At 49.8% G+C, this 23529-nt stretch overlaps 1 pseudogene across 1 annotated transcript in view; it reads right to left on the bottom strand.

Moving 5' to 3' along the window:
• LOC309361280 (inositol polyphosphate 5-phosphatase OCRL-like) overlaps nucleotides 1-16949 on the bottom strand; it is a 49056-nt pseudogene extending 32107 nt beyond the window's left edge. The window contains exon 1 of the transcript in view: nucleotides 16935-16949. The product of the transcript in view is annotated as an inositol polyphosphate 5-phosphatase OCRL-like (transcript). The remainder of the gene's footprint in view (nucleotides 1-16934) is intronic.
• Nucleotides 16950-23529: the final 6580 nt, after the last annotated feature.

The following is a 23529-nucleotide window of genomic DNA, read 5'->3' as shown; positions in this document are numbered from 1 at the left end:
GGATCACAAGAACTTAGAGTATTGGCGAACGGCAAAGCTGCAGACCCAAAGACACATGCGCTGGGCAGAATTCTTTGCGGATTTCGACTTCAAAATAGAATACATCCCGGGGGACTCCAATGTTATAGCAGACGCACTCTCCAGGAAACCGCAATACCTTGAGGAGACGACACCAATTGCAGCGAAGCACATTTTCGCACCGCAGGCGTGGGCGTGCGCTGCCATCGCAGTCGACCTGGACGCGGTGCGACGCGCGTTGCAAGCGGATCAATTTGCACAGTCCAAGATGGAGGAGCTGCGCAGTGGGTCGCAAAGAGACGATGAGTTCCAGTTGCGGGACGGGCTCTTAACTCGCAAGGGTGCCCTCTACGTGCCAAACGACGAACTTCGCGCAAAGGTTCTGCAGCAATTGCACGACGCCCCCAGTGCGGGCCACTTCGGCAAGGAGAAGACAATAGAATTAGTGGCCAGGGACTTTTGGTGGCCCCAGATGCGGGGAGAGGTGGCGGATTACGTCGCCAGGTGTGACACCTGTCAGAGGTCCAAACCAGTACACCAGAAGCCGGCGGGATTGCTGGAACCGCTGGAAACGCCGCAGCAGCCGTGGGAGAGGGTAGCACTGGACTTTGTTACTGACCTGCCCAGCTCCAGGGGCAAGACGGCGGTGCTGGTGGTTGTGGACTTGTTCACCAAGATGGCGCACTTCATTCCTTGTGCCAAGGTGGCGACGGCAGAACAGACCGCCAAACTCTTCATCGACCACGTGTTCAGAGTGCATGGACTACCGCAGTCCGTCCTGTCCGACAGGGGGCGCCAATTTGTTTCCAACTTCTGGCAGAAGCTTCTGGGTATCCTGCACGTCAAGATCGACCTAGCGTCGGCGAGACATCCACAGACCAACGGCCAAGCAGAGAGGGTCAACGCGATCATGCAGCAGTACCTGAGGTGTTACGCCAATCAGCGACCCGCAGCGTGGGTGGACTACCTGCCGATGGCTGAGTTTGCCTACAACAACACAAAGCACGCATCGACCGGGGTGACGCCGTTCTTCGCGAACAATGGCCGTCATCCCAGAACCTTTCCGAGGCTTATAGCACCAGGAGAGGGGGTGCCTCAAGAGGCCGACCAGTTCGCAGCAGAGTTGCAAGAGGTGCACGAGGAGCTGCGGAGACATTTGGAGCTGGCCAAACAAGCCTATAAGGTGCAGGCGGACAAACACAGAAGGGCGGGAGAGGACATCCAGGTGGGGGACTGGGTATGGTTAGCGGCCCAAGCGATGCCAGCCAGATCGTTAGCCAAGAAGAAGCTAGGACACAGGCAGCTAGGACCATACCAAGTTGAGGCTAGGATCAATCCTGTAGCATTTCGCCTGGCCCTTCCAGAAGGCTCCAGAGTGCACCCGGTCTTTCATAGGTCGGTGCTCACTCCCTACAAGGCCCCGCACAGGTTTCAAGAGTCAGAAACAGTACCAGACCCACGCAAAGGGTCACCCAAGAGGGGGGGGGTCGCCTAGGGCCGAACCCCTCAACGAGGTCACAGAGATACTGGACTCGAGATGGGGGGAAGAGGGGGTTGAATACTTTCTCGCCAGAGAGGGCACCCCAGCCACTGCCAATAGTTGGGTGCCGGGCTACGCGTTAGACGAACCCCTTTTGAAGGAAGAGTTCCATGCACTTTTCCCACATAGACCCATGCCAGCTGAGTACTTTGATGACTGGCTTTTCACACCCACATTGTCAGATAGCACGTTCAGGGGTTTCTCTTCCTCCGAGGAAAGAACACCAGAATCAAGCCCGCCCAGGGGATCGTGCTCGGGGGTGGACACGGAAACCCCTTATTGGTGGGAGGAGCAACCAGAGGAGGAATGGCGCAAGAGGTGGATGATGGGTCCTTGGCGGGCAGCACCAGAGGAAGTAGCAATGGAAGAAGAGACTGAGATGGCTTTGGGTGAAGAACCCGAGTTCGAACACACATACACAGAACTGCCAGCAGAGAACATTGACGTAGACGACCTGTATCCTGAGCCTACCCCCGAAGAGCCGCAGTTTCCACAACCGGCACCCGCCGAGCGGGAGGGGGGAAGGGGGGGCTTCGAGGGGGGGATGGATGTCAGGGTTTCAGGGAGAGAAGAGCAGATGGGGGAGGAGACAGAGAGCGAGGGGGAAGAATCCCAGAGAGATGAGGAGGAGGATGACGATGACCAAAGGTCGTCCATGAGTCTGTCCAGTGAGTCAGAGGACTCCCAAAAGGGAGCCCCCCTGGTCAGACCAAAGGGAGGCCAAGGGGGAAGCAGTGAGGAGCAGGGGAGCGAAGGGAGAAGCCCCAGTGGGAGTTGGACACCGGAGCCGGCTTCTCAGCCGGAACGGAGTGAAGGGGGTGGAGTTACCAGTGTGTCAGAGGGAGCAGAGCAAGAAGGAGACAGGGGAAGGAGATCGGAGCAGGACGCTCAGCCGGAGGGGGTGGAGAGTAGCACCGGGAGCAGTGTAGCGGTCGAGAGAAAGGTCAGAAGCAACGTACGCGCGCCAAGTTCAAATGTAGAGGCGCGCGGAAGTGAGGAGAGCCCTGGGGAGGAGCCCGGCCCCAAAGCGAGAAGGAGGGGGGCAGAGGCATCAGAGGATTCAGCCTCGGGCGAGTCCCGGCGAGGGGGAACCCAGGGGGGCAGAAAGACCCTGCGGAAAAGGAAGGAGAGGAAGAGGTGGTCCAGCACAAGCCTCTTAAATTGGTGCCGAGGCGGTACGGATTCAGAGGGGACTTCAGCGGTCTAACGTTACAGACGTAGAGTCACAAAGATGGAATGTAAACGCAACCATGATCTTCAATAAAGACTTTCTGTAAATAAACCGGATTGGAGTTGGGTCTCTTGTGAGCTGGGACCAGACGGGTGGCTCTGACAATTTCCATAATATCAATTATATTCCTTACATTGTTCGACAAGTATCTTCCCGGGAGAAAGCCTGCCTGGTCTTTATGAATCTCCTCCACCAGCACCTTCTTAAGTCTTTTTGCTAAAATGTCAGCAAATATTTTGTAATCCACATTAAGTAATGATATAGGGCGGTAGTTCTTAATCTGATTTTTTTCAGTTTCAGACTTTGGTATAAGTGTAATAAAAGCTTCTTTCCACGATTCAGGAGCCTTTTCCCCCTCTAATATTTCATTACAAACCTCCTTCAACGGCTGTATTATCCATTCTTTCAAAGCTTTGTAGTATCTGGAGGTTAATCCATCTGGTCCTGGAGATTTACCTAGTTGCATATTCTGAATGGCACCCTCTATTTCTTTATCTGTTATTTTCTCATTTAAAACCAACATACTTTGTTGAGAAATTTTTTGTAGTCCATATTTCTTAAGAAAGTCTTCTATATCTCGTTCATTCTCCGGCCCTTGTGCATATAATCTTCTGAAATAACTCTGAAAACAGTTGCTAATCTCATTTGGTTTGATGATGTTCTTTCCATCCACCTCCAAATTTGTGACTGTATTCAGTTTTTGTCTCTTCTTCAATTGCCATGCGAGTAGTTTCCCACATTTATCTGCTGATTCAAATGTCCTTTGTCTCATTTGCTTAACTTTCCATTCTATCTCTTGATTCATCAGTTCCATATACTGCATCTGGTAAAATTTAATTTCTCTCAGAATCTCATGAGACTTTGGTTTAGACCTCAATCTCTTTTCTCCCTCTTTTATTTTTTCCAGAATCTTATCTTTCTTCTCATTTTGCTTTTTCCTCTTTAAAGTGTTCTGTTGTATTAAAAAACCTCGCATCACGGCTTTACTTGCATCCCAAATCACTCTTTTTTCAACATCCGTCCTCAAATTTATCTCGAAATAATCCTTCAAAGTTTTTTGGGCCTTTTTGTAGATCTCATCGTCTCTAAATAGGGTGTCATTCATTCTCCATCTGAAGGAGCCAGCTGTTGTTAGTTTCATTTCCATCTTCACCGCGTTATGGTCGGAGCATGTCTTTGGGCAGATTTCTACTTTTTTATCCTTGGAGCCATGCCACTAGTAATCCAAATTTGATCAATTCTTGTCCATGTCATTTGTGCCTCGGAAAAGAACGTTCCCTCTCTCTCGAGAGGGTTTCTAGTTCTCCAAATATCTATCAAGTCCAAATTCTCTGTCATTTCAAAAAAAAAGTCTTGGGTAATCTCCCATCCTTAGAGACCACCTGTCTTTGTGCTTTGTCCATGTTAGTGGGAACCACACCATTCATGTCTCCTAATAAAATTACCTTATAATCCAGATAGTCCATTAATGTCTCATGCAGTTTCTTAAAGAATTCTGCCTTCCCTTCACTAGGTGCATAAATGCCAACTGTCAAAAAATTTTCTCCCTGGATTTGTATTTCAATTGCCAAAAATCTTCCTTGTTCATCTTTAAAGATCAATTTAGGGGCCAATTTCTCCTTTACATAGATCACCACTCCTCTTTTCTTAACTTTATCCGACGAAATGAATTCCTGTCCTAACCTTTTGTTTATAAGCAATTTTCTATGTGTCCTTGTTATGTGGGTCTCTTGTAAACAAATCAAATCCAATTGTTCTCTTTTCAGAATATGGAAAACTTCGCGCCTTTTTCTGGGAAGGTTCAGTCCATTACAGTTCCAAGTCAAAAATTGCAGAGACATCATTAATTAGTTACCTCCAGCCGCTCCCTGCGGCTGTTCTTCTTCCGTTGGTGATTTAAGTCCAAATGTCAGGTTTCCAAGATCTGTCTCAGAGGTCAATTCTACCACTCCTTTCTGTAGGTCCTCTTCGTTTCTGTCCAGAAATTGTTCTTTATCTTGTACTGTTCTTATCTTGACTTTCTTTCCTTTGTAACTAAAGGACAAACCCTGTGGAAACTCCCACCTGAAAGGAATGTTATTCTGTTTCAGCAGGTAAACCAGGTTCTTATAATGAGATCTAGCCTCCAGAATATATTTCGGGATGTCCTTGTAAATTTGCACAAAAACCTTCTCAATCTCAAGGGTTCTTTGATAGTGTAGATCTAATATTTTATCTCTTTCCTCCTTTGATCTCAAAGTTATCAGGCAATCCCTCGGAATCTTTCTATTCTGCCTTCTCCCCAATCTGAAGGCTGCCGTTATCTTAAAATCTTCCTCCTCTGTGTTTACCTGCCAGAATTCTGAAAGTTCTTTGGTGAGAAAGTCCACTAAGTTGTCCCCCTAACTTTCTGGGACCAATCTAAGTCTTAAATTCCTCTCTTTCCTCTGCATCTCCCATAAAGACAAAGCGGCCTCATGTTCGTCCAACCTCTTACAAACTGGTGCTAATTTTTCCTGTGTATTGTCTGCAGTGGATTTCGCTTCTTCCGCTATTTTTCGGGTTGTTGCATTTTCCTCAATTAATTTATTTATAGTTGCTGTGTTGGATGTTATACTTTTGGTGTTCAAGTCCAATTTTGTAGTAAGTTCTGTCAGCTGTTTGGTATTTTCCGTACTCTGCTTTGTCAGATTTTCTAAAGATTCATTTATCTTAAGCAAAGCTTGTGTCACTGAATCCATCAATATATCTGTCCCTCTTTCCTGTCCTGCTGCGCCTGTTGACAATGTACCTGATGTAGAGCCCCTTTTCTTTTGTGCGGCTTTAGCTTTAGACCTTGTTGCTATCTCCTCTGCTGGGCCGCTCATGTCCCAAGGTCGTTCCCACAGGAGCAGCTTTGAATGGAAAAATCCAGTGACTTGTTTTATTTTATTTTTTTTACAGTCTATGTTGCAACTATTGTCCTTAGGTCCTCTAGAGGGAGCAATTCAATGTATCCACAAGGCAGAGAAAAGACAAAGAAGCCAAAAGTCCCCAAAGAGGAAAATTTTTAACCAGAGTCTTCTAGTTGCAACAAGCTATCAAATTGATCTTTCAGCAAAATCCCAAAGTCACGAAAACCAAGATTGTATCAAATAAAGTCACAGTCTATCCTTTCTGACAGTCCCTGTCAAGTGTTTCACCCAGGCAGCTCGCTCCCAGAGTCAGAGACAGCGGAAAGTTTTTCCCTTTGCTTCCTTTCATGCAGGTTAAATCAAGTTCCCTTTTCTTCCCCCCTCACTCCTGCTTGCTGGGGGGGAGGTTCAAACTCAATGCCAGGGTTAAACCACTTTAAAAAGTTCAAAATTACTTCTCCTTCAATTGCAGCTTTAAATTCCGTTGCTTTAAAGATCATGCAGCCGGGGGGGGGGGGGAGGCAGACTTCCTTTATTTACCGTCCCCGTTTTCAGCCGAATTTCAAAGAAATTTTATAGTCCCAATAGGTTTCTCAATCCTACTTACGGATGTTGAATTTCAGTCCAAATTTCAGGAAGAAGTCAGCGCTCTCCGCTTGTGGCGACGCGGCTTCACTCCACGGGCTGGGTAGCGACTCTCAGCACCGCGCGATCCCCCAATGCTCCTCCGGAGCCTTTAAAAAGGCTCTTTTGCAGTAAGGGGGGGCGCAAATGGTGCCCACCGAGTCTCCTTGTTCACAGGCTTCTGTGCCTGTGATTTTAGGGGTCCCCGCTTTGCCGTAGCGGTCAGACCCGAACTCGTGGAGCAGCCCTCTCTCCGGAGATCAGAGAGAGAGCCGCCATTAAGCGCTGGCGCCGAAATGAAATGTTGTTTCATTTCTTTCCTTCTTCTCTAAAGAATTCGAGAAATCGTTTCTCTATTTCTTTAGGGTTGTTTATTATTTTGCCTTCGCACTTAACTCTATTTATAAGCCTTTCTGCCTCTCTCTTCTTTAATTGCCATGCTAATAACCAGGCTCAGGTTCTGTTTCAGGCTGTGTCTCTGTTTCAGGCTCCGGCGCTGTATCAACCACTGTTGCAGACTCAGGCTGTGGCGCTATGGCTGTAGCTGTGGCTCTGGTTCTGTTTCAGGCTCTGGCACTGTATCAAGCACTGTTTCAGGCTCAGGCTCAGGCTTCTGCCCTTTATTAGGCTTTGTCTCAGTCTCCGACGCTGTTTCAAGCCCTGTATCTGCCTCTGCCTCTGTTTCAGGCTCTGGCACTCTATCAAGCACTGTTTCTGGCTCTGGCTCTCTTTCAGGCTCTGGTTCTGAATTAGGGTTTTGTTCTGGCTCTGGCTGTGTCTCTGGCTCTGGCTCCTGCTCCAGCTCCGGCACTGTATCAAGTACTGTTGCAGACTCAGGCTGTGGCTCTAGGCTGTGGCTGCAGCTATGTTTTGCGCTCCGGCTTTGTATCAAGCCCTTTTTCTGGCTCTGGCTCAGGCTCAGGCTCAGGCTCATGGTCTCACTCTGACTCTGCTCTTAGATTACTTCGTAGTCCAAAAGAAGTCTATACATTTTTGCGATTATTTTGGTTTTGTGATAAGGAGACGCTGGAGTCGCTCCAGCACATCATGTTCACTTGCCCCCTGTTCAATGTGCCACGGGCAAATTTGTTGGGATCAATCATACAGAAACTAGAGGGTACCCCACCAAAATTCCACCTTGCCCAAATCTTGCAGGATAAGGATACTCATACGACCCTGAAAGTGGCAAGGTTCCTGGTCGCTGTCCTTACCCAAAAGCGACGCCAAGGAGCACTACAAGCTAACTAAGGCGTAGTATGCCATTCTATTTTATAGTATTTTATTGTTATTGTGGTGTTCTAGCGGCTGTTTTTTTTTTTTGTTTGTTTTTTTGTTTTTTTGTTTTTTTCTTCCCACGTACACAAGCTGTTATTTATGTGTTGTTTTTACTTGTATGGGCCTATGGCCGTAATAAATATTGTTGTTGTTGTTGTATTTTGGTTTTACTATTCAGTAGTTCTCTTTCAAATCTTGAAGGCTCCTTTTCAAAACCTATCTGCTTATCCTGTCTGAACACTTCATTCACCTGGAAGTAATCTAGTCAACTAGAAAAGTGACCCGCTCCGATATCTTCCCGCGGGGTGGCCCTCCCAGTCCGATTCCTCTTCCTCTGACGCCTCTCCTCCCTCCTCTTCGGAGGCAGGAAAACCCACAAAATCCTCTTCAAGATTGTCCTTTCAGGGCTCTACCATCGCCATCGATCCCCGGCATTGAATGTGTTGGCCTAGTGTTGGGCTCCGAGGAGAGCTTGGCTGTTTGGCTGGTGTACCGGCCACCTAGCGCACCAGCAGCCACCCTGTCAGGCCTATTGGAGGCGGTGGCTGGCTGGGCCTTGGAGTTCCCTAACCTATTGGTATTGGGGGACTTCAACATCCATGCTGATGCCACTCCCTCCTCACATGCTCTTGACCTGGTGTCTTCCATGGCGACACTAGGGTTCTCCCAGTTTGTTTCGGGCCCCACACATCAAGCAGGCCACACGCTGGATTTGATCTTTGGCATAGGTATAGATGTGATCATGTCTCCTTCGATGAAAGTGCCATGGCCTGATCACTACGCTCTGAAAGCCAGGATTGACTTTCCACCCCCACCCTGCTTAGGTGGCAAGCCAATTTGGGCTCGCCTGCAGAGGCTGATGGACCCTGATAGATTCTGTCAAGCCTTGCAGGACCTTGCTCCCCCTGGCGACTCATTGACTGAGCTTGTTGAGGGCTGGAATATCCAGCTCCTGGCAGCCATTGATGGGATCGCATCTAAGCGCCCTCTGCGACCCCGCAGAAACCGGGCTCCCTGGTTTACCGAAGAGCTCCGGAAAATGAAGCGGGACCTCAGACGGCTAGAGCGAGTATGCCGGGGTGCCCGTGACGGAGCCTCAAGAACATCTTATAGGGCTTTTATGAAAACCTATGAGATGGCGGTGAAGGCTGCTAAGAAGTCTTACTTCTCGGCCTCCATTGCATCCGCTAGCTCTCGCCCGGCACAATTATTTAGTATAATCAGGTCTTTAACGTCCCTTGAGGGACAGCCAAATTTAAATAATAATTTGGCACATAGCTGTGAGGCATTTGCGAGCTTTTTTGCGGAGAAGGTCTTGGTGCTCCGCCATGACCTCCCTACCAATTTGGATACAATAAAGGAACTGGAGGCCCCTCGACTGTCCTCGGGTCCAGTATTGGACCACTTCGACCGGATATCCCCAGCCGATGTGGACAGACTCCTCCGAGCTGGAAAGGCCACCACCTGTCCTCTCGACTCGTGCCCGTCTTGGCCGATTAGAGCGTGTCCAGACGAGGTGCGGGCCCTCCTGGGGGATATCATCAATTTGTCCCTTGGCACGGGGACATTCCCTGCAGAACTGAAGGAGGCAGTGGTGCGCCCGCTCTTAAAGAAAACATCATTAGATCCTTTAGATCTATCCAATTACCGCCCGGTTTCAAATCTTCCGTTCCTGGGTAAGGTGATTGAGAGAGCGGTTGCCGAACAGCTTGGTAGGTTTCTGGATGAAACATCGGCTCTGGATCCATTCCAGTCCGGCTTCCGCGCGGGTCATGGGACCGAGACGGCTCTGGTTGCCCTAACAGATGATCTTCGTAGACAGCTGGATCGAGGCGGGTCAGGGCTGCTGATTCTTCTAGATCTGTCAGCAGCTTTCGACATGGTCGATCACGAACTCCTGGACCACCGCCTTGCCGACGTGGGGATTCAGGGCACAGTCCTTCAATGGCTGCGCTCGTTTCTCTCTGGTCGGGGACAGAGGGTGGCGCTTGCGGGGGAATTGTCATCGCGCCACTCCTTGGTGTGTGGAGTACCTCAGGGTGCAATACTCTCCCCGATGCTTTTCAACATCTTTATGCGCCCCCTCGCCCAGCTTGTCCGGAGTTTTGGGCTGGGTTGCCATCAGTATGCTGATGACACCCAACTCTATCTGTTGATGGATGGCCATCCTGACTCGGCCCCAGACACACTGACCAGATGTTTGGAAGCTGTGGCTGGATGGTTACGAGGGAGCCGGTTGAAGCTAAATCCTTCGAAGACAGAGGTCCTGTGGCTGGGACGGGACGATATGGGATTGGGGGGGGGCAACTCCCATCTCTTGCGGGGGTGCACTTAGTGCCAGCACCATCCGTTAAGAGTTTGGGTGTAATCTTCGACACCTCCCTTTCCATGGAGGTGCAGACTGCAGCTATAACAAAGGCAGCATTTTTTCATCTCCGCCAAGCTAAGCAGTTGGCTCCTTACCTCTCTCGCCCTGACCTAGCCACTGTGATCCATGCGACGGTCACCTCCAGCCTGGATTATTGTAACTCGCTCTACGTGGGGCTGCCCTTGAGACTGACTCCAGCAGGTGCAGAATGCTGCAGCGAGACTCCTTACGGGGTCTTCGCTGCGAGACCACATTCACCCGGTGCTATACCAGCTGCACTGGCTCCCGGTGGAGTACAGGATCAGGTTTAAGGTGCTGGTTTTAACCTTTAAAGCCCTATACGGCCTAGGACCCTCGTACCTACGGGACCGCCTCTCCTGGTATGCCCCACAGAGAAACTTATGGTCTTCAAATAAAAACATCTTGAAGGTCCCAGGCCACAGAGAAGTTAGGCTGGCCTCAACTAGAGCCAGGGCTTTTTCGGCTGTGGCTCCGATCTTGTGGAACGCTCTGTCACTAGAGACAAGGGCCCCGCGGGACTTGTCATCTTTCCGCAGGGCCTGCAAGACAGAGCTGTTCCACCAGGCCTTTGGCCAGGGCACAGCCTGACTCCCTCCCTCGGCAATCTTCATGGAGCTCTGGCACAATGGTTGCCAGTGGCTTGATTTGAACCAATTTTATAATGAATGATTTTAGAGTGTTGTTTGTGCTGTACTTTTGTACTGTTTTATTGTTGTTAGCCGCCCTGAGCCCGGCTTTGGCTGGGGAGGGCGGGATATAAATAAAATTTATTATTATTATTATTATTATTATTATTATTATTATTATTATTCATCTGTGGTTCCAAATTGCTCCTCCCAGAATCTCGCTAGTGGTTTAGGTTTATCTGGGAACAGGCTGTGGAACTCCTCCGCAAGATACCCATCATTGATAGCCTCCGCTGGAACCCACGTGTTTTCTGACTCGGGTTCTCCCTCCCAAGCTACCAAGTACTCCACCTGGCGCCCTCACCATCTTGAATCGAGTATTTCCGTGGCTTGGTTGTGGTGTTCCCAAGTTCATCTTAAGTTCCTGGTGCAAGGCCTCCATTTATTCCACAAACTGCTCTGCCGCAGGTACGCTCCCCCCTTCCTCCCCCCTCCCCGGGAAGGCCCTGGGATAACACCCATAATTGGCCATGAACGGGCTCATTCCCGTGGAAGCCCGCCTCGACCTGTAGCAAGCCCATGAGCTTCCTCCAGAACCGGGAAGTAAATTGTTTCCCGCGATCCGAGATGACCCTCAAGGGAGCCCCATGCAGCCTGAAGATGTGATCTACAAACAACCTGGCTGTTTCCTCTGCCGTTACCGCATGCGAGCAAGCTATGAAATGGCACATTTTTGTTAGCAGATCGACTACTACCATGACTGCTGTCTTCCCCCTTGATTTGGGCAAATCTGTCATAAAATCTATGGATACCACCTCCCAGGGTCTTCCCGGCGTGGGTAAGGGTTCCAGTAACCCTGCGGGTGCAGCCCTCTCCCCCTTTGCCCTCTGGCAGCGGTCGCACCCCCGTACATATTCCCGTACATCTTCCCTTACCCTTGGCCACCAGAACTGCCTGGTGACAAGCAACATGGTTTTGTGTTGACCAAAATGTCCCGCTGTTGGATTGTCGTGGAGTTGTTTGAGTACCCTTCCCCTCAAGGTCTCCCCTGGTACGTACAGCGCTCCCTTGTAGTACAGTACCCCTTCCTTTTCCTCAAACCCTCCCTGGTTTTCCCTTCCGTTCCGGAGTTCCCTGATTTTTGTTTGAGCGAATTCGTCGTTTCTAGTAAGCCCGGCTAGTTCTCGTTTCCCAACCAACACTCCCCCCCCCCCACCCATCGGTTCTCGGGGAACACGTGTCTGACTTGCGGCGGTCCCTCTCCTTCCATGTACTCCGGCTTCCGGGAGAGAGCATCTGCTCTTACGTTCTCCTCCCCCGGCACGTACCGGATCTCGAAGAAAAACTTGGAGAACTCCTGTGCCCATCAAATCTGTCTCTGGTTGAGTACTCGCGCAGTCCTCCAGTATTCCAAGTTCTTGTGATCCGTACACACCTGGATCTCGTGCTGCGCCCCTATTAGCAGATGTCTCCATCGTCAAAATGCTGCATAAATTGCAAGCAGTTTGCGGTCATACACCGTGTAGTTTTGCTCCGACTTGCTCAGCTTCCTCGAGAAAAAGGCGCACGGCCTCCAGCTCTGCTGGGGCCCCGGCTGCAACAGTACCGCTCCGATGGCCCGGTCTGACGCGTCGGTCTCCAGCCTCATTGGCTTCTGCAGATCCACGTGCAGGAGCTGCTCTTCCGAAGCGAACGCCTTCTTCAGCCTTTCGAAGGATTGCTGGGCACTTTCTGTCCAGACGAACTTCTTTTTGCTACTGAGACAATCTGTGATAGGCGCTGTCAAGTGGGCGAAGTTCCTGATGAACTTCCGGTAGAAGTTGCTGAACCTCTGCCCCTGGCTACGTTTAAGCGTCAGGCTCAGTTTCAGACAGTGTCTCTGTTTCAGGATCCAGCACTCTATCAAGCACTATTTCAGACTCAGGCTGTGGATCTCGGCTGTGGCTCTAGGCTCCGTCTGTGGCTCTGGCTGTGGCTCTGGCTCTGTTTCAGGGTCTGGTTCGGAATGAAGATCTGGTTCTGACTCTGATTCAGGGTCTCATGATGGCTCTTCCTCTGCCTCTGACCCAGCTATATTTCAGGGTCTGGCTCTTTTTCAGGCTCTGGTTCTGAATTAGGGTTTTGCTCTGGCTCTGGCTGTGTCTCTGGCTCTGGCTCCAGCTCCGGCACTGTATCAAGTACTGTTGTAGACTCAGGCTGTGGCTCTAGGCTGTGGCTGTGGCTGTTGCTCTGGTTCGGGCTGTGGCTCTTTTTCAGGCTCTGGTTCTGAATGAGGGCTTGGTTATGGCACTGATTCAGGGTCTCGCTCTGTCTCTGGCTGTGTCTCTGTTGCACCACAAACGGTGGTTTGTTGTTGTTGTTGTTATTTTCTTTCTGGGGTGGGACAAATGTTTAGTTGGGGCGGGGATTATTTTAAGTTTAGCATAATTGTTTCTTGCTTTGTTTTTCTTTTACTATTTTTTTAGGTTATTGTATAGTTTGTATTTTGCTTTTTAAGGGGAAAGGGTCAGGGCTGCCTGGGAGGGGGCCTCAGCCAACAGAATGGCTGGGGCAGGTTCCCTACGGGGGGATGTATTGGAACACCCAATCTCTGTTATCGCGGGTGGGAGGAGCAGTTGCGCTAAGACCAGACCACATCTTTACCGAAGATCTGGTTCTGACTCTGATTCTGATTCTCTGATTCTGGCTCTCTATCTGGAAGGAGCCATTTTCATCATGTTCTCTCTTATATTATAGCTGGCTGTAAATTTGAAATTTACATTCCATCAGTTTTCCCCATCTTTTAGCATAATTGGACGGCCCACATCTTGGGCCCACTTTATCATTGAAGCCTTAACCTCCTCATCCATTACTACGTAGTCTAAAAGAAGTCTATAGATTTTTGCGATTATTTTGGTTTTACTATTCAGTAGTTCTCTATCAAATCTTGAAGGCTCCTTTTCAAAACCTATCTGCTTATCCTGTCTGAACACTTCTGTCAGAGCTGCCTCCAGGTCCCAGCTCACAGAGGACCAACGCTAGCCGGTAGTAATGTACAAAAGTCTTTATTGAGATTCAGTTTCCATTTACAAGCCGCAGCGTGCAGCCCTACGTCTAGACGCTAGATCGGCGAAGCCCCGTCTGAGTCTCCACCCCCTGTACACCAGTTTAATACTCTCGCTTTACTCCACCTTTTCCGTCTCTCCTTTCTCCTCTGGGTCCTTCTGCCCCCCTGTGTCTCCTCCTTCCTGGACTCTTCTGATGCTGATCCCCCGGACTCCTGTCCCTCCTTTTGGCGGGCTTTAGGACCTGGCTCCCTACCCGGGCTACCCACTGTGCCGCTCGCCTGTACATTTGAACTTGGCGCGCGCGCCCAGTTTCCAACCTTCCTCTCAACCGTTTCCTCTCTCTCGGATGAAGGCGTGTCCAATCCTGACTCATCTCCTCCCGCTGGCGGTGAGCAGCCTGATCCCGATACCTGGGACTCCTCCCCCCTACTGCTCTCTGGTGGGGAAGCTGGTCCTGATTTCCAACTGCTGCTCTCTGAGTCCCCTCTGGTCCCTTCTTCCTGGGGTGTTCCCCTAGGCAACCCCCTTGCTCTGACCATGGGAGCCCCTTTCTGTGAGTCTTCCGATTCGCTGGAAAGACTCAGAGACCTCGGACCACTGTCATCGCTTACGTTCCCTTCGGATTCCTCCCCTTCGCTCTCCATTTCCTCCCTCTCCTGTGCCTCTGCTCCTGAGCCCCTGACATCCATCCCCCCCTCGAAGCCCCCCCTTCCCCCCTCCCCTCCTTCAGGTGTGGGTACTGGGCGCTCCATTGTTGTGGGGGTGAGTGCCGGATACAGTTCGTCTCTCGTGGCGTGCAGCCAGCTGGAGGAGTTCTGATCGTCCTCCATGTTCTCGTCGACATCGATCTCCTCTGCTTCCATCTCTTCGCCTCCGTGCTCGAAACCAAGGTCCTCTCCCAACGCGTCCATGTCCGCCTCTCCCCCGGTTTCCTCTGGAGATGTTGCCTGCCAGGGACCCTCCAACCACTTCCTGCGCCACTGCTCCTCTGGTCTATCGTCCCACCAATAAGAGCGGTCTGAGGCAAACCCCGAGGGCGATCCCTCCGGGGAACGTGTGTCCATTGCCGGTTCCTCGTCCGAGGAGAACCCCTGGAACGTGCTGGCTGAAAGTGTGGGTGTGAAAAGATATTCGTCGAAATAATCTGCCGGCATAGGTCTGTGTGGGAAGAGTGCGTGGAACTCGTCCTTGAGGTAGTGCTCCTCCACCTCATAGTACGGCACCCAGCTGTTGGCACTTGCCGGGGTACCTTCCCTGGCGAGGAGATACTCAACCCCCTCTTTCCCCCATCTCGAGTCTAAAATCTCTGTTACCTCGTTGATGGGTTCCCCCCTTGGCGACCCCCTGTCTGTGGGCGTTTCCCTGAGTGGTTCTGGTGCCTTTCTTGGCTCCTGAAATCTGTGAGGTGCCTTGTAGGGCGTGAGCACTGATCTATGAAAGACCGGGTGCATTCTGGAACCTTCCGGAAGTGTTAACCGAAAGGCCACTGGATTGACCTGTGCCTCGACTTGGTACAGCCCTAGCTGCTTATGTCCGAGCTTCTTCTTCGCTAACGATCTGGCCGGCACTGCCTGGGCTGCTAACCAAACCCAGTCTCCCACCTGTATGTTTTCCCCGGCCCTTCTGTGTTTGTCAGCCTGTAGTTTGTATGCATGCTTTGCTAGTTCTAACTGCCTTCGGAGCTGTTCGTGGATCTCCTGCAACTCTGACGCGAAGGCGTCCGCTGCCTGTGGCTCCCCCTCCCCCACTCTCTCTAATCCCGGGAAGGTTCTGGGATGTCTCCCATTGTTGGCGAAGAACGGTGTCACCCCCGTGGACACGTGCTTCGTGTTGTTGTATGCAAACTCGGCGAGCGGCAGGTAGTCCACCCATGTCGCAGGTTGCTGATTCGCGTAGCATCTTAGGTACTGCTGCATGATGGCGATGACCCGCTCCGCTTGCCCGTTGGTCTGCGGGTGTCTCGCCGACGCTAGGTTGATCTTGACGTTCAGGATGCCCATCAGCTTTTGCCAGAAATTCGAGATGAACTGTCGCCCCCGGTCGGACAGGATAGATCGTGGTAGACCGTGAACCTTGAACACGTGGTCTATGAACAGCTTGGCGGTCTGTTCCGCTGTGGCCACCTTCGCGCACGGAATGAAATGGGCCATTTTGGTGAACATGTCCACCACTACTAGAACTGCTGTCTTGCCCCGCGAGCTGGGTAGATCCGTGACAAAGTCCAATGCCACCCTCTCCCACGGTTCGAGCAGAGTCTGCAGCGGTTCCAGCAGTCCCGCCGGCGGTTTGTGCACTGGCTTGGCCCTCTGGCAGGTGTCGCACCTCGAGACGTAGTCCGCTACTTCCCCTCGCATCCTGGGCCACCAAAAGTCTCTGGCTAGCAATTCTACAGTCTTCTCTTTGCCAAAGTGCCCGGCGGTGGGTGCGTCGTGCAGCTGCTGCAGTACCTTCGCGCGGAGGTCGTCCCCCGGTACGTAGAGGGCCCCTTTGCGGATGAGCAATCCGGCGCGTATCTGGAACTCGTCGTCCTTCGCCTTGCCACTGTGCACCTCCTCCATCTTGGCTTGCGCGAAGGGGTCCTCCTGCAGCGCGCGACGTACAGCATCCAGGTCCACGGTTGCCAAAGCGCATGCCCACGCCTTCGGTGTGAAAATGTGCTTTGCCGCCGCTGGAGCCGCCTCCTCGAGGTATTGCGGCTTCCTGGACAGTGCATCTGCCATGACGTTGTTGTCGCCTGGGATGTACTCTATCTTGAAGTCGAAATCCGCAAAGAACTCCGCCCAGCGTATGTTTCTCTGGTTCAGGAACCTCGCCGTGCGCCAGTACTCCAGGTTCTTATGGTCAGTGCAGACCTGCACTGTCTGCTTGGCTCCGATGAGGAAGTGCCGCCACGCCTTGAATGCTGCATGAATGGCCAGCAACTCCCTGTCCCAGATGGTGTAGTTCTGCTCCGACTTGCTGAGCTTCCTGGAGTAGAAGGCGCACGGCCTCCAGTCCCCATGTGGGTCTTGCTGCAACAGGACTGCACCCACGGCCCTGTCTGAGGCGTCCGTTTCCACCCTCATCGGTCTGCTGGGGTTCACATGCAGTAGCTGCTCTTCGGACGCGAAGAGACGCTTGAGTTTCTGAAAGGACTGCTCCGCCTGCTCCGTCCAGACAAACTTCTTCTTCTTGGAGCTGAGCGTGTCGGTGATGGCCGCCGTCTGCATAGCGAACCCCTTGATGAACTTGCGATAAAAGTTTGCAAAGCCGACAAACCGCTGGACCTCCTTCCGAGTGCGCGGGCTTTTCCAGTCCAACAGCGAACAAACTTTGGCGCTGTCCATGGCGAGACCCTTGTCCGATTGGCACTTCTCCAGCTTGGCGTACAGTCTGTGCTCCTGCAGTCTCTGCAGAACTTCCTTGACGTCCCTCTCGTGCGCCTCCTGCGAGTCTGAGAATATCAGGATGTCGTCCAGGAAGCAGACGCATTTTTTGTAGAGGAGTCCCGCTAACACGTGATGCATGAAGGCTTGAAAACAGTGGGAGCCATTTTGTAATCCAAACGGCATAACTCTGTATTCATAGGTGCCCAGGGGCGTGAACATGGCTGTCTTCCACTCATCGCCCTCCCGCACACGTATGAGGTTGTACGCCCCTCGAAGATCCAGCTTGGTGAAGATGCGTCCCTTCCTCACCGTCGCGAGTAGGTCGTCGATCTTGGGCATGGGGAATGCCGTGGGCTTCGTCCTCGAGTTTATGACCCGGTAATCAACTACAAGCCTCTTTTGGGGCGTGTCTTTCTTCTTCACGAAGAATACGGGGCTGCCCCCCACTGCCTTGGACTCCCTGATGAAACCGTGCTTCAAGTTGTGATCTATGAACTCCCTGAGTTCCTGTAGTTCGTCTTCAGACATGGAATATAGTTTCCCGGTCGGTAGCGTCGCCCCCGGCAGGAGGTCAATCTTGCAGTCATAGGACCTGTGGGGAGGTAGCTTGTCCGCTTCCTTCTCGCAGAAAACCTCCAAAAAAGCTGTGTACTTGTGGGGCACTGCTTGCAGCGTGCCTAATTGTAGCTGCGGGTCATCCTCTTCCCCTTCCGGGCTAGGCAGAATGCAGTGTTCTGCACAGTAGGAGGAGCTGAAAGTCAGTTGGCGCTGGTACCATGCCAACGCTGGGCTGTGCCTGTGCAGCCAACTCATGCCCAATACTACAGGCGTGTCCGACAGTTGGGTGACATTGAAGCTGATGACTTCCCGGTGATTGCCAATCTGCATCACCATCGGCGGCGTTTGCTTCACCACCTGCCCCCCCCCCCCCCAGCAATTCCCTGCCATCCACCGTGACAACCTTCAGGGGCAGCGTGGCAGGCAGGAGCGCTATGCTGTGTTGCTTAATGAAATCCAGTCCTATAAAGTCAGCGTTACTACCAGAGTCAATGGTAATGGGTACTTCCATTGTGAGTCCATTGGGTAACTGGAGCGATGCAGTGAGTTGCACCACTGGTTTGGGCGGGAGAGGGTCTGTGGGCTGCAAAATCTCTGGGGACTGCTTCACTGACTTGTCTGGCTGGGCCCCAGTGCCTCTGATTCCAGCCAGACTTGGTTGTTTCCCTGCTGTGGTTCTCTTTGCTGAGCTGCTTCTGTTACTGTTGCTGAGGCTGCAGTGTGCTTGTGGAGCCTCTGGGGACACTCTCTTGCCATGTGCTGAGCACTGTCGCAGATGTAGCACTTCCTGTTCCCTCTAGGAGGCTTCGCTTTGACTGCTCCCGGTGTTAGGGCTCTGGCTGCTGACTGAGCCCTGGCGCCTCCAATCTCCATTGGTTCTTCTCCCCCTCCCTGCGGAGGTGCGGATTGCGTACGCGCTGCATCCCTGGGAAAGAGGGGAGGTGCTCTCGCTGGCGCGCATCCCCAACGCCCTTCTTCTTTGCCCCAGGGACGCTCTTCCAGCCTCACCCCAATCGTCAGTGCCCTCTGCACAACTTCCTGAGTGCTTTGTGGTCTCTCCCCCCTTGCGATTTCGTCTTTCACAGCTCCATTCAGCCCTTCCCAGAAAAGTTCTCTGACTGCATCTGAATCTTTCTCCCATCCCAGAGCATTCACCAATGCAAAAAAGCGGGAATGATACTGCCTCACAGTGGCTCTCCCTTGTTTCAGTCCATGAATCTCTTTTCTGGCGATATCAATGTCTATTGTTGATAAAAAACACGAATCCATCGCTTTAATGAAGGCATTCGCACTTCGGAGCGCCGGATCCTTATCTCTCCACAGGTTGCGCAGCCACGCTTTAGCTTCTCCATGCAAATGAGATAATATAAATCCCACTCTCTCCTGCTCATCTCTAAAGTCTTTATCCAGCAATTGCAGCGCAAACATCACGTCTGCTCGGAAGTTAGGGTACTGCTGCAAATTCCCATCAAAATGAGACACAAGGCTGGCTCCTCTCCTCCCCAACCCAATCCCCTCCGGTTTTGGGGGGGGGGGGTTGCTCCTGCTTAGTAAACGCGTCCAACCTGGCTTGTAGATCTCTGCAGGCAGCAGCTGCTTCGTCTTCTCTCTTCCTAGATGCGAGAATCTCCTGGTTGAGTCGCGTCACTGCATTTTGCAGGTCAGCCATTTGCTGTTCGGTAGTCATCTTTCCTTGCTTTTGTGAGCTCGCAAAGCACCAATCTTGGCCCCTCGCTGCGTCCACTCACTTGCGAGGTTCTTGGTGACAACCAGAGACGGGGCTTACTGTCAGAGCTGCCTCCAGGTCCCAGCTCACAGAGGACCAACGCTAGCCGGTAGTAATGTACAAAAGTCTTTATTGAGATTCAGTTTCCATTTACAAGCCGCAGCGTGCAGCCCTACGTCTAGACGCTAGATCGGCGAAGCCCCGTCTGAGTCTCCACCCCCTGTACACCAGTTTAAGACTCTCGCTTTACTCCACCTTTTCCGTCTCTCCTTTCTCCTCTGGGTCCTTCTGCCCCCCTGTGTCTCCTCCTTCCTGGACTCTTCTGACGCTGATCCCCCGGACTCCTGTCCCTCCTTTTGGCGGGCTTTAGGACCTGGCTCCCTACCCGGGCTACCCACTGTGCCGCTCGCCTGTACATTTGAACTTGGCGCGCGCGCCCAGTTTCCAACCTTCCTCTCAACCGTTTCCTCTCTCTCGGATGAAGGCGTGTCCAATCCTGACTCATCTCCTCCCGCTGGCGGTGAGCAGCCTGATCCCGATACCTGGGACTCCTCCCCCCTACTGCTCTCTGGTGGGGAAGCTGGTCCTGATTTCCAACTGCTGCTCTCTGAGTCCCCTCTGGTCCCTTCTTCCTGGGGTGTTCCCCTAGGCAACCCCCTTGCTCTGACCATGGGAGCCCCTTTCTGTGAGTCTTCCGATTCGCTGGAAAGACTCAGAGACCTCGGACCACTGTCATCGCTTACGTTCCCTTCGGATTCCTCCCCTTCGCTCTCCATTTCCTCCCTCTCCTATGCCTCTGCTCCTGAGCCCCTGACAACTTCATTCACCTGGACGTAATCTAGCCAACTAGAAAAGTGATCTTTTATTTTCTCATAACTTATCAATATTAGTTGACCCTCCTCCTCCCCCCTTAATATTGTGTTATACGTTATCCAGTTCTCTTTGATGTTGTTCCTTTTTTTAACAGCGATTGCTTCTAGTGGAGAGTTCCATCTTGGGGTTTTCTGTTCCAAATATCTTTTGTATTTTCCCCATACCTTATTGTAATGGGAATTGTTTTTTTTAAAAAAAATATTTTTTATTAGTTTTCACAAACATAACAAAACACACAAGACAAAAACAACTAAACAAGACAAACTAACACATAATGTGACTTCCCCAAACCTCCCCTTCACTGCATCCTTAGTTTTAAAATATCATTTTTTAACAATCCTTCATTCAGATTCAAAGCTATTTTCCCTTAGATTTTCTCATATTTCAAATTTAGCAGCTATAATTCTGTATTTCATACCCTTTGACATTTTAACATTCCAAAATTTTACAGTTGTTCTTAAGATATATTTTAAACTTTCTCCAGTCCTCTTCCACCGTCTCTCTCCTCTGGTCACCGATTCTGCCGGTCATCTCTGCCAATCCCATAAATTCTGTCACCTTGGTTTGCCATTCTTCCAGAGTAGGTATTTCTTGAGTCTTCCAATACTTTGCCAATGGAATTCTTGCCGCCGTGGTTGCATACATGAAGAATGTTCTATCTTCCCTTAATATCGTTTGGCCGACCATGCCCAAGAGAAAAGCCTCCGGTTTCTTAGCAAATGTCCGCTTAAGAATTTTCTTAATTTCATTATAGATCATCTCCCAGTAGGCCTTAATCTTCGGGCAGGTCCACCAAAGGTGATAAAAAGTTCCTTCACATTCATTGCATTTCCAGCAATTATTATTGGGCAAATGATAAATCTTTGCTAGTCTGGTTGGGGTCATGTACCACCTATAGATCATTTTCATTATGTTCTCCTTTAAGGCACTACACGCCGTGAATTTAATACCTGTGGTCCATAACCATTCCCAGTCTGCAAACATGATGTCATGACCAATGTCTTGTGCCCATTTAATCATTGCTGATTTTACTGTTTCATCCTGTGTATTCCATTTCAGCAGCAAACTATACATTCTAGACAGATTCTTAGTATTGGGTTCCAATAATTCTGTTTCTAACTTTGACCTCTCCTTCTGAAATCCTACTTTCCTGTCTTGCTTGAACGTTTCATTGATCTGCTGGTAATGTAACCAGTCTCGAACCTTGGGTTTTAATTTCTCCATACTCTGTAATTTAATCTTTTCACCATCATATTCTATAATTTCACCATATTTTGGCCAATCTGAATCCATATTAAGTTTTTTTACCGCCTTGGCTTCCAGGGGTGACAACCACATGGGGGTTTTATTCTCCAACAAGTCTTTATAACGATTCCATACGTTGAACAGTGCTTTCCTAACGATATGGTTTTTAAAACCTCTATGCACCTTTACCTTGTCATACCATAAATATGCATGCCAGCCGAAGTTGTTATCATACCCTTCTAAATCTAAGATGTCTGTATTCTCAAGAAGTAGCCACTGTTTCAGCCAGCAAAAAGCTGCTGCTTCATAGTAAAGTCTTAAGTCCGGCAGGGCGAAGTCCCCTCTTTCCTTTGCATCAGTTAAAATTTTAAACTTAATTCTGGGCTTTTTGCCCTGCCAGACGAAATTAGATATGTCTTTCTGCCACTTCTTGAAACAGTCCATCTTATCCAAAATTTGCAATGTCTGAAACAAAAACAACAGTCTCGGCAACACATTCATCTTAATAACAGCCATTCGGCCTAACAAGGAAAGTCTCAACCTAGTCCATATGTCAAGATCTTTCTTCACTTCCAACCAACATTTCTCATAATTATCTTTAAATAAATTCACATTTTTAGATGTTAAATTCACCCCCAGGTATTTAACTTTTTTTGTTATTTCCAAACCAGTTTCCCTTTGAAAGTTCTCTTTTTCCCCCAACGTCAGATTTTTCCCCAGCACCTTTGTTTTTTGCTTATTCAATTTAAAACCTGCCACTTGACCAAATTCTTCAATAAGTTCTAAAACTCTTTTTGTGCTGGCTTCGGGTCTTTGCAAAGTCAAGACTAAATCGTCTGCAAATGCCCTCAGCTTATAGTGCTTAGTTCCCAATCGTATTCCTTCTACCTGCTGGTCCCTTCTTACCATGTTCAACAGTACCTCCAGGGCTGATATAAACAATAGAGGGGACATTGGGCATCCCTGTCGTGTCCCTTTTTCTATTGGAATTTCGTCCATAACCATACCATTCACAATTAATTTAGCTTTTTGTTCAGAATATATAGCACCTATACCGTTTTCAAAGTTTTGGCCTACCCCCATCCCTTGGAGATTCCTCTTCATAAAACTCCAACAAATATTGTCAAAGGCTTTCTCCGCATCCACAAAAATCAAGACTGCTTTTCTGTTTATGTCAGTCTCCAACAATTCCAAAATGTCTATAATGTTCCTCACGTTATCTGACATATGTCTCCCTGGGAGAAAGCCTGTTTGATCTCTGTGAATCTCCTCTTGCAACACTTTTTTGAATCTTTTTGCTAAAATGTCTGCAAAAATTTTATAATCCACATTTAAAAGTGATATAGGGCGGTAGTTCTTAACTTGATGTTTCTCAGTTTCTGTCTTCGGTATAAGTGAGATGAATGCTTCTTTCCACGACTCGGGAGCCTTTTTCCCCTCCAAGATTTGGTTGCAAACTTCTTTCAGTGGTTGTATCAGCCATTCCTTCAATGCTTTATAATATCTTGCAGTCAGCCCGTCTGGTCCTGGTGATTTCCCCAATTGCATGTTTTGAATGGCACCCTCTAATTCTTGGTCTGTAATTCTCTCATTTAAGATCCTCCTGTTCTTTTCCGAGATCTTTGATAGACCATATTTTTTAATAAAATCTTCAATTTCTTGTTCCTTCTTTGGCCCTTGAGCATATAACTTCTTGAAAAAGCTTTGAAAACAATTACTAATCTCATTTGGCTTATTTATAAATTTACCTTCTACTTCAAGTGATGTCACCGTGTTCAGCTTTTGTCTCTTTTTCAATTGCCATGACAGGAGCTTCCCACATTTATCTGCTGATTCAAAAGTTTTTTGCCTCATTTGTTTTATTTTCCATTCTATCTCTTCATTCACCAATTCCATATATTGAGTCTGGTAATACTTTATTTCCCTTAGAATCTCTTGGGATTTAGGTTTAGACCTCAGTTTCTTTTCTCCTTCCTTTATTTGTTTCCAAATTTTCTCTTTCTTCGCATTCTGTTGTTTCCTCTTTATGGAGTTTTGCTGAATCAGGAAGCCTCGCATCACGGCCTTGCTTGCGTCCCATATTGTTCTTCTTTCGACATCTGATCTTAAATTTATCTCGAAATAGTCTTTCAATGT

This window comes from Podarcis melisellensis, assembly GCF_964234715.1.
Source record: "Podarcis melisellensis genome assembly, chromosome: W".
In the NCBI taxonomy this organism is placed as follows: Eukaryota; Metazoa; Chordata; class Lepidosauria; order Squamata; family Lacertidae; genus Podarcis; species Podarcis melisellensis.
The sequence above is the reverse complement of the archived record's forward strand: the minus strand, read 5'-3'. Positions and strand labels throughout refer to the sequence as shown.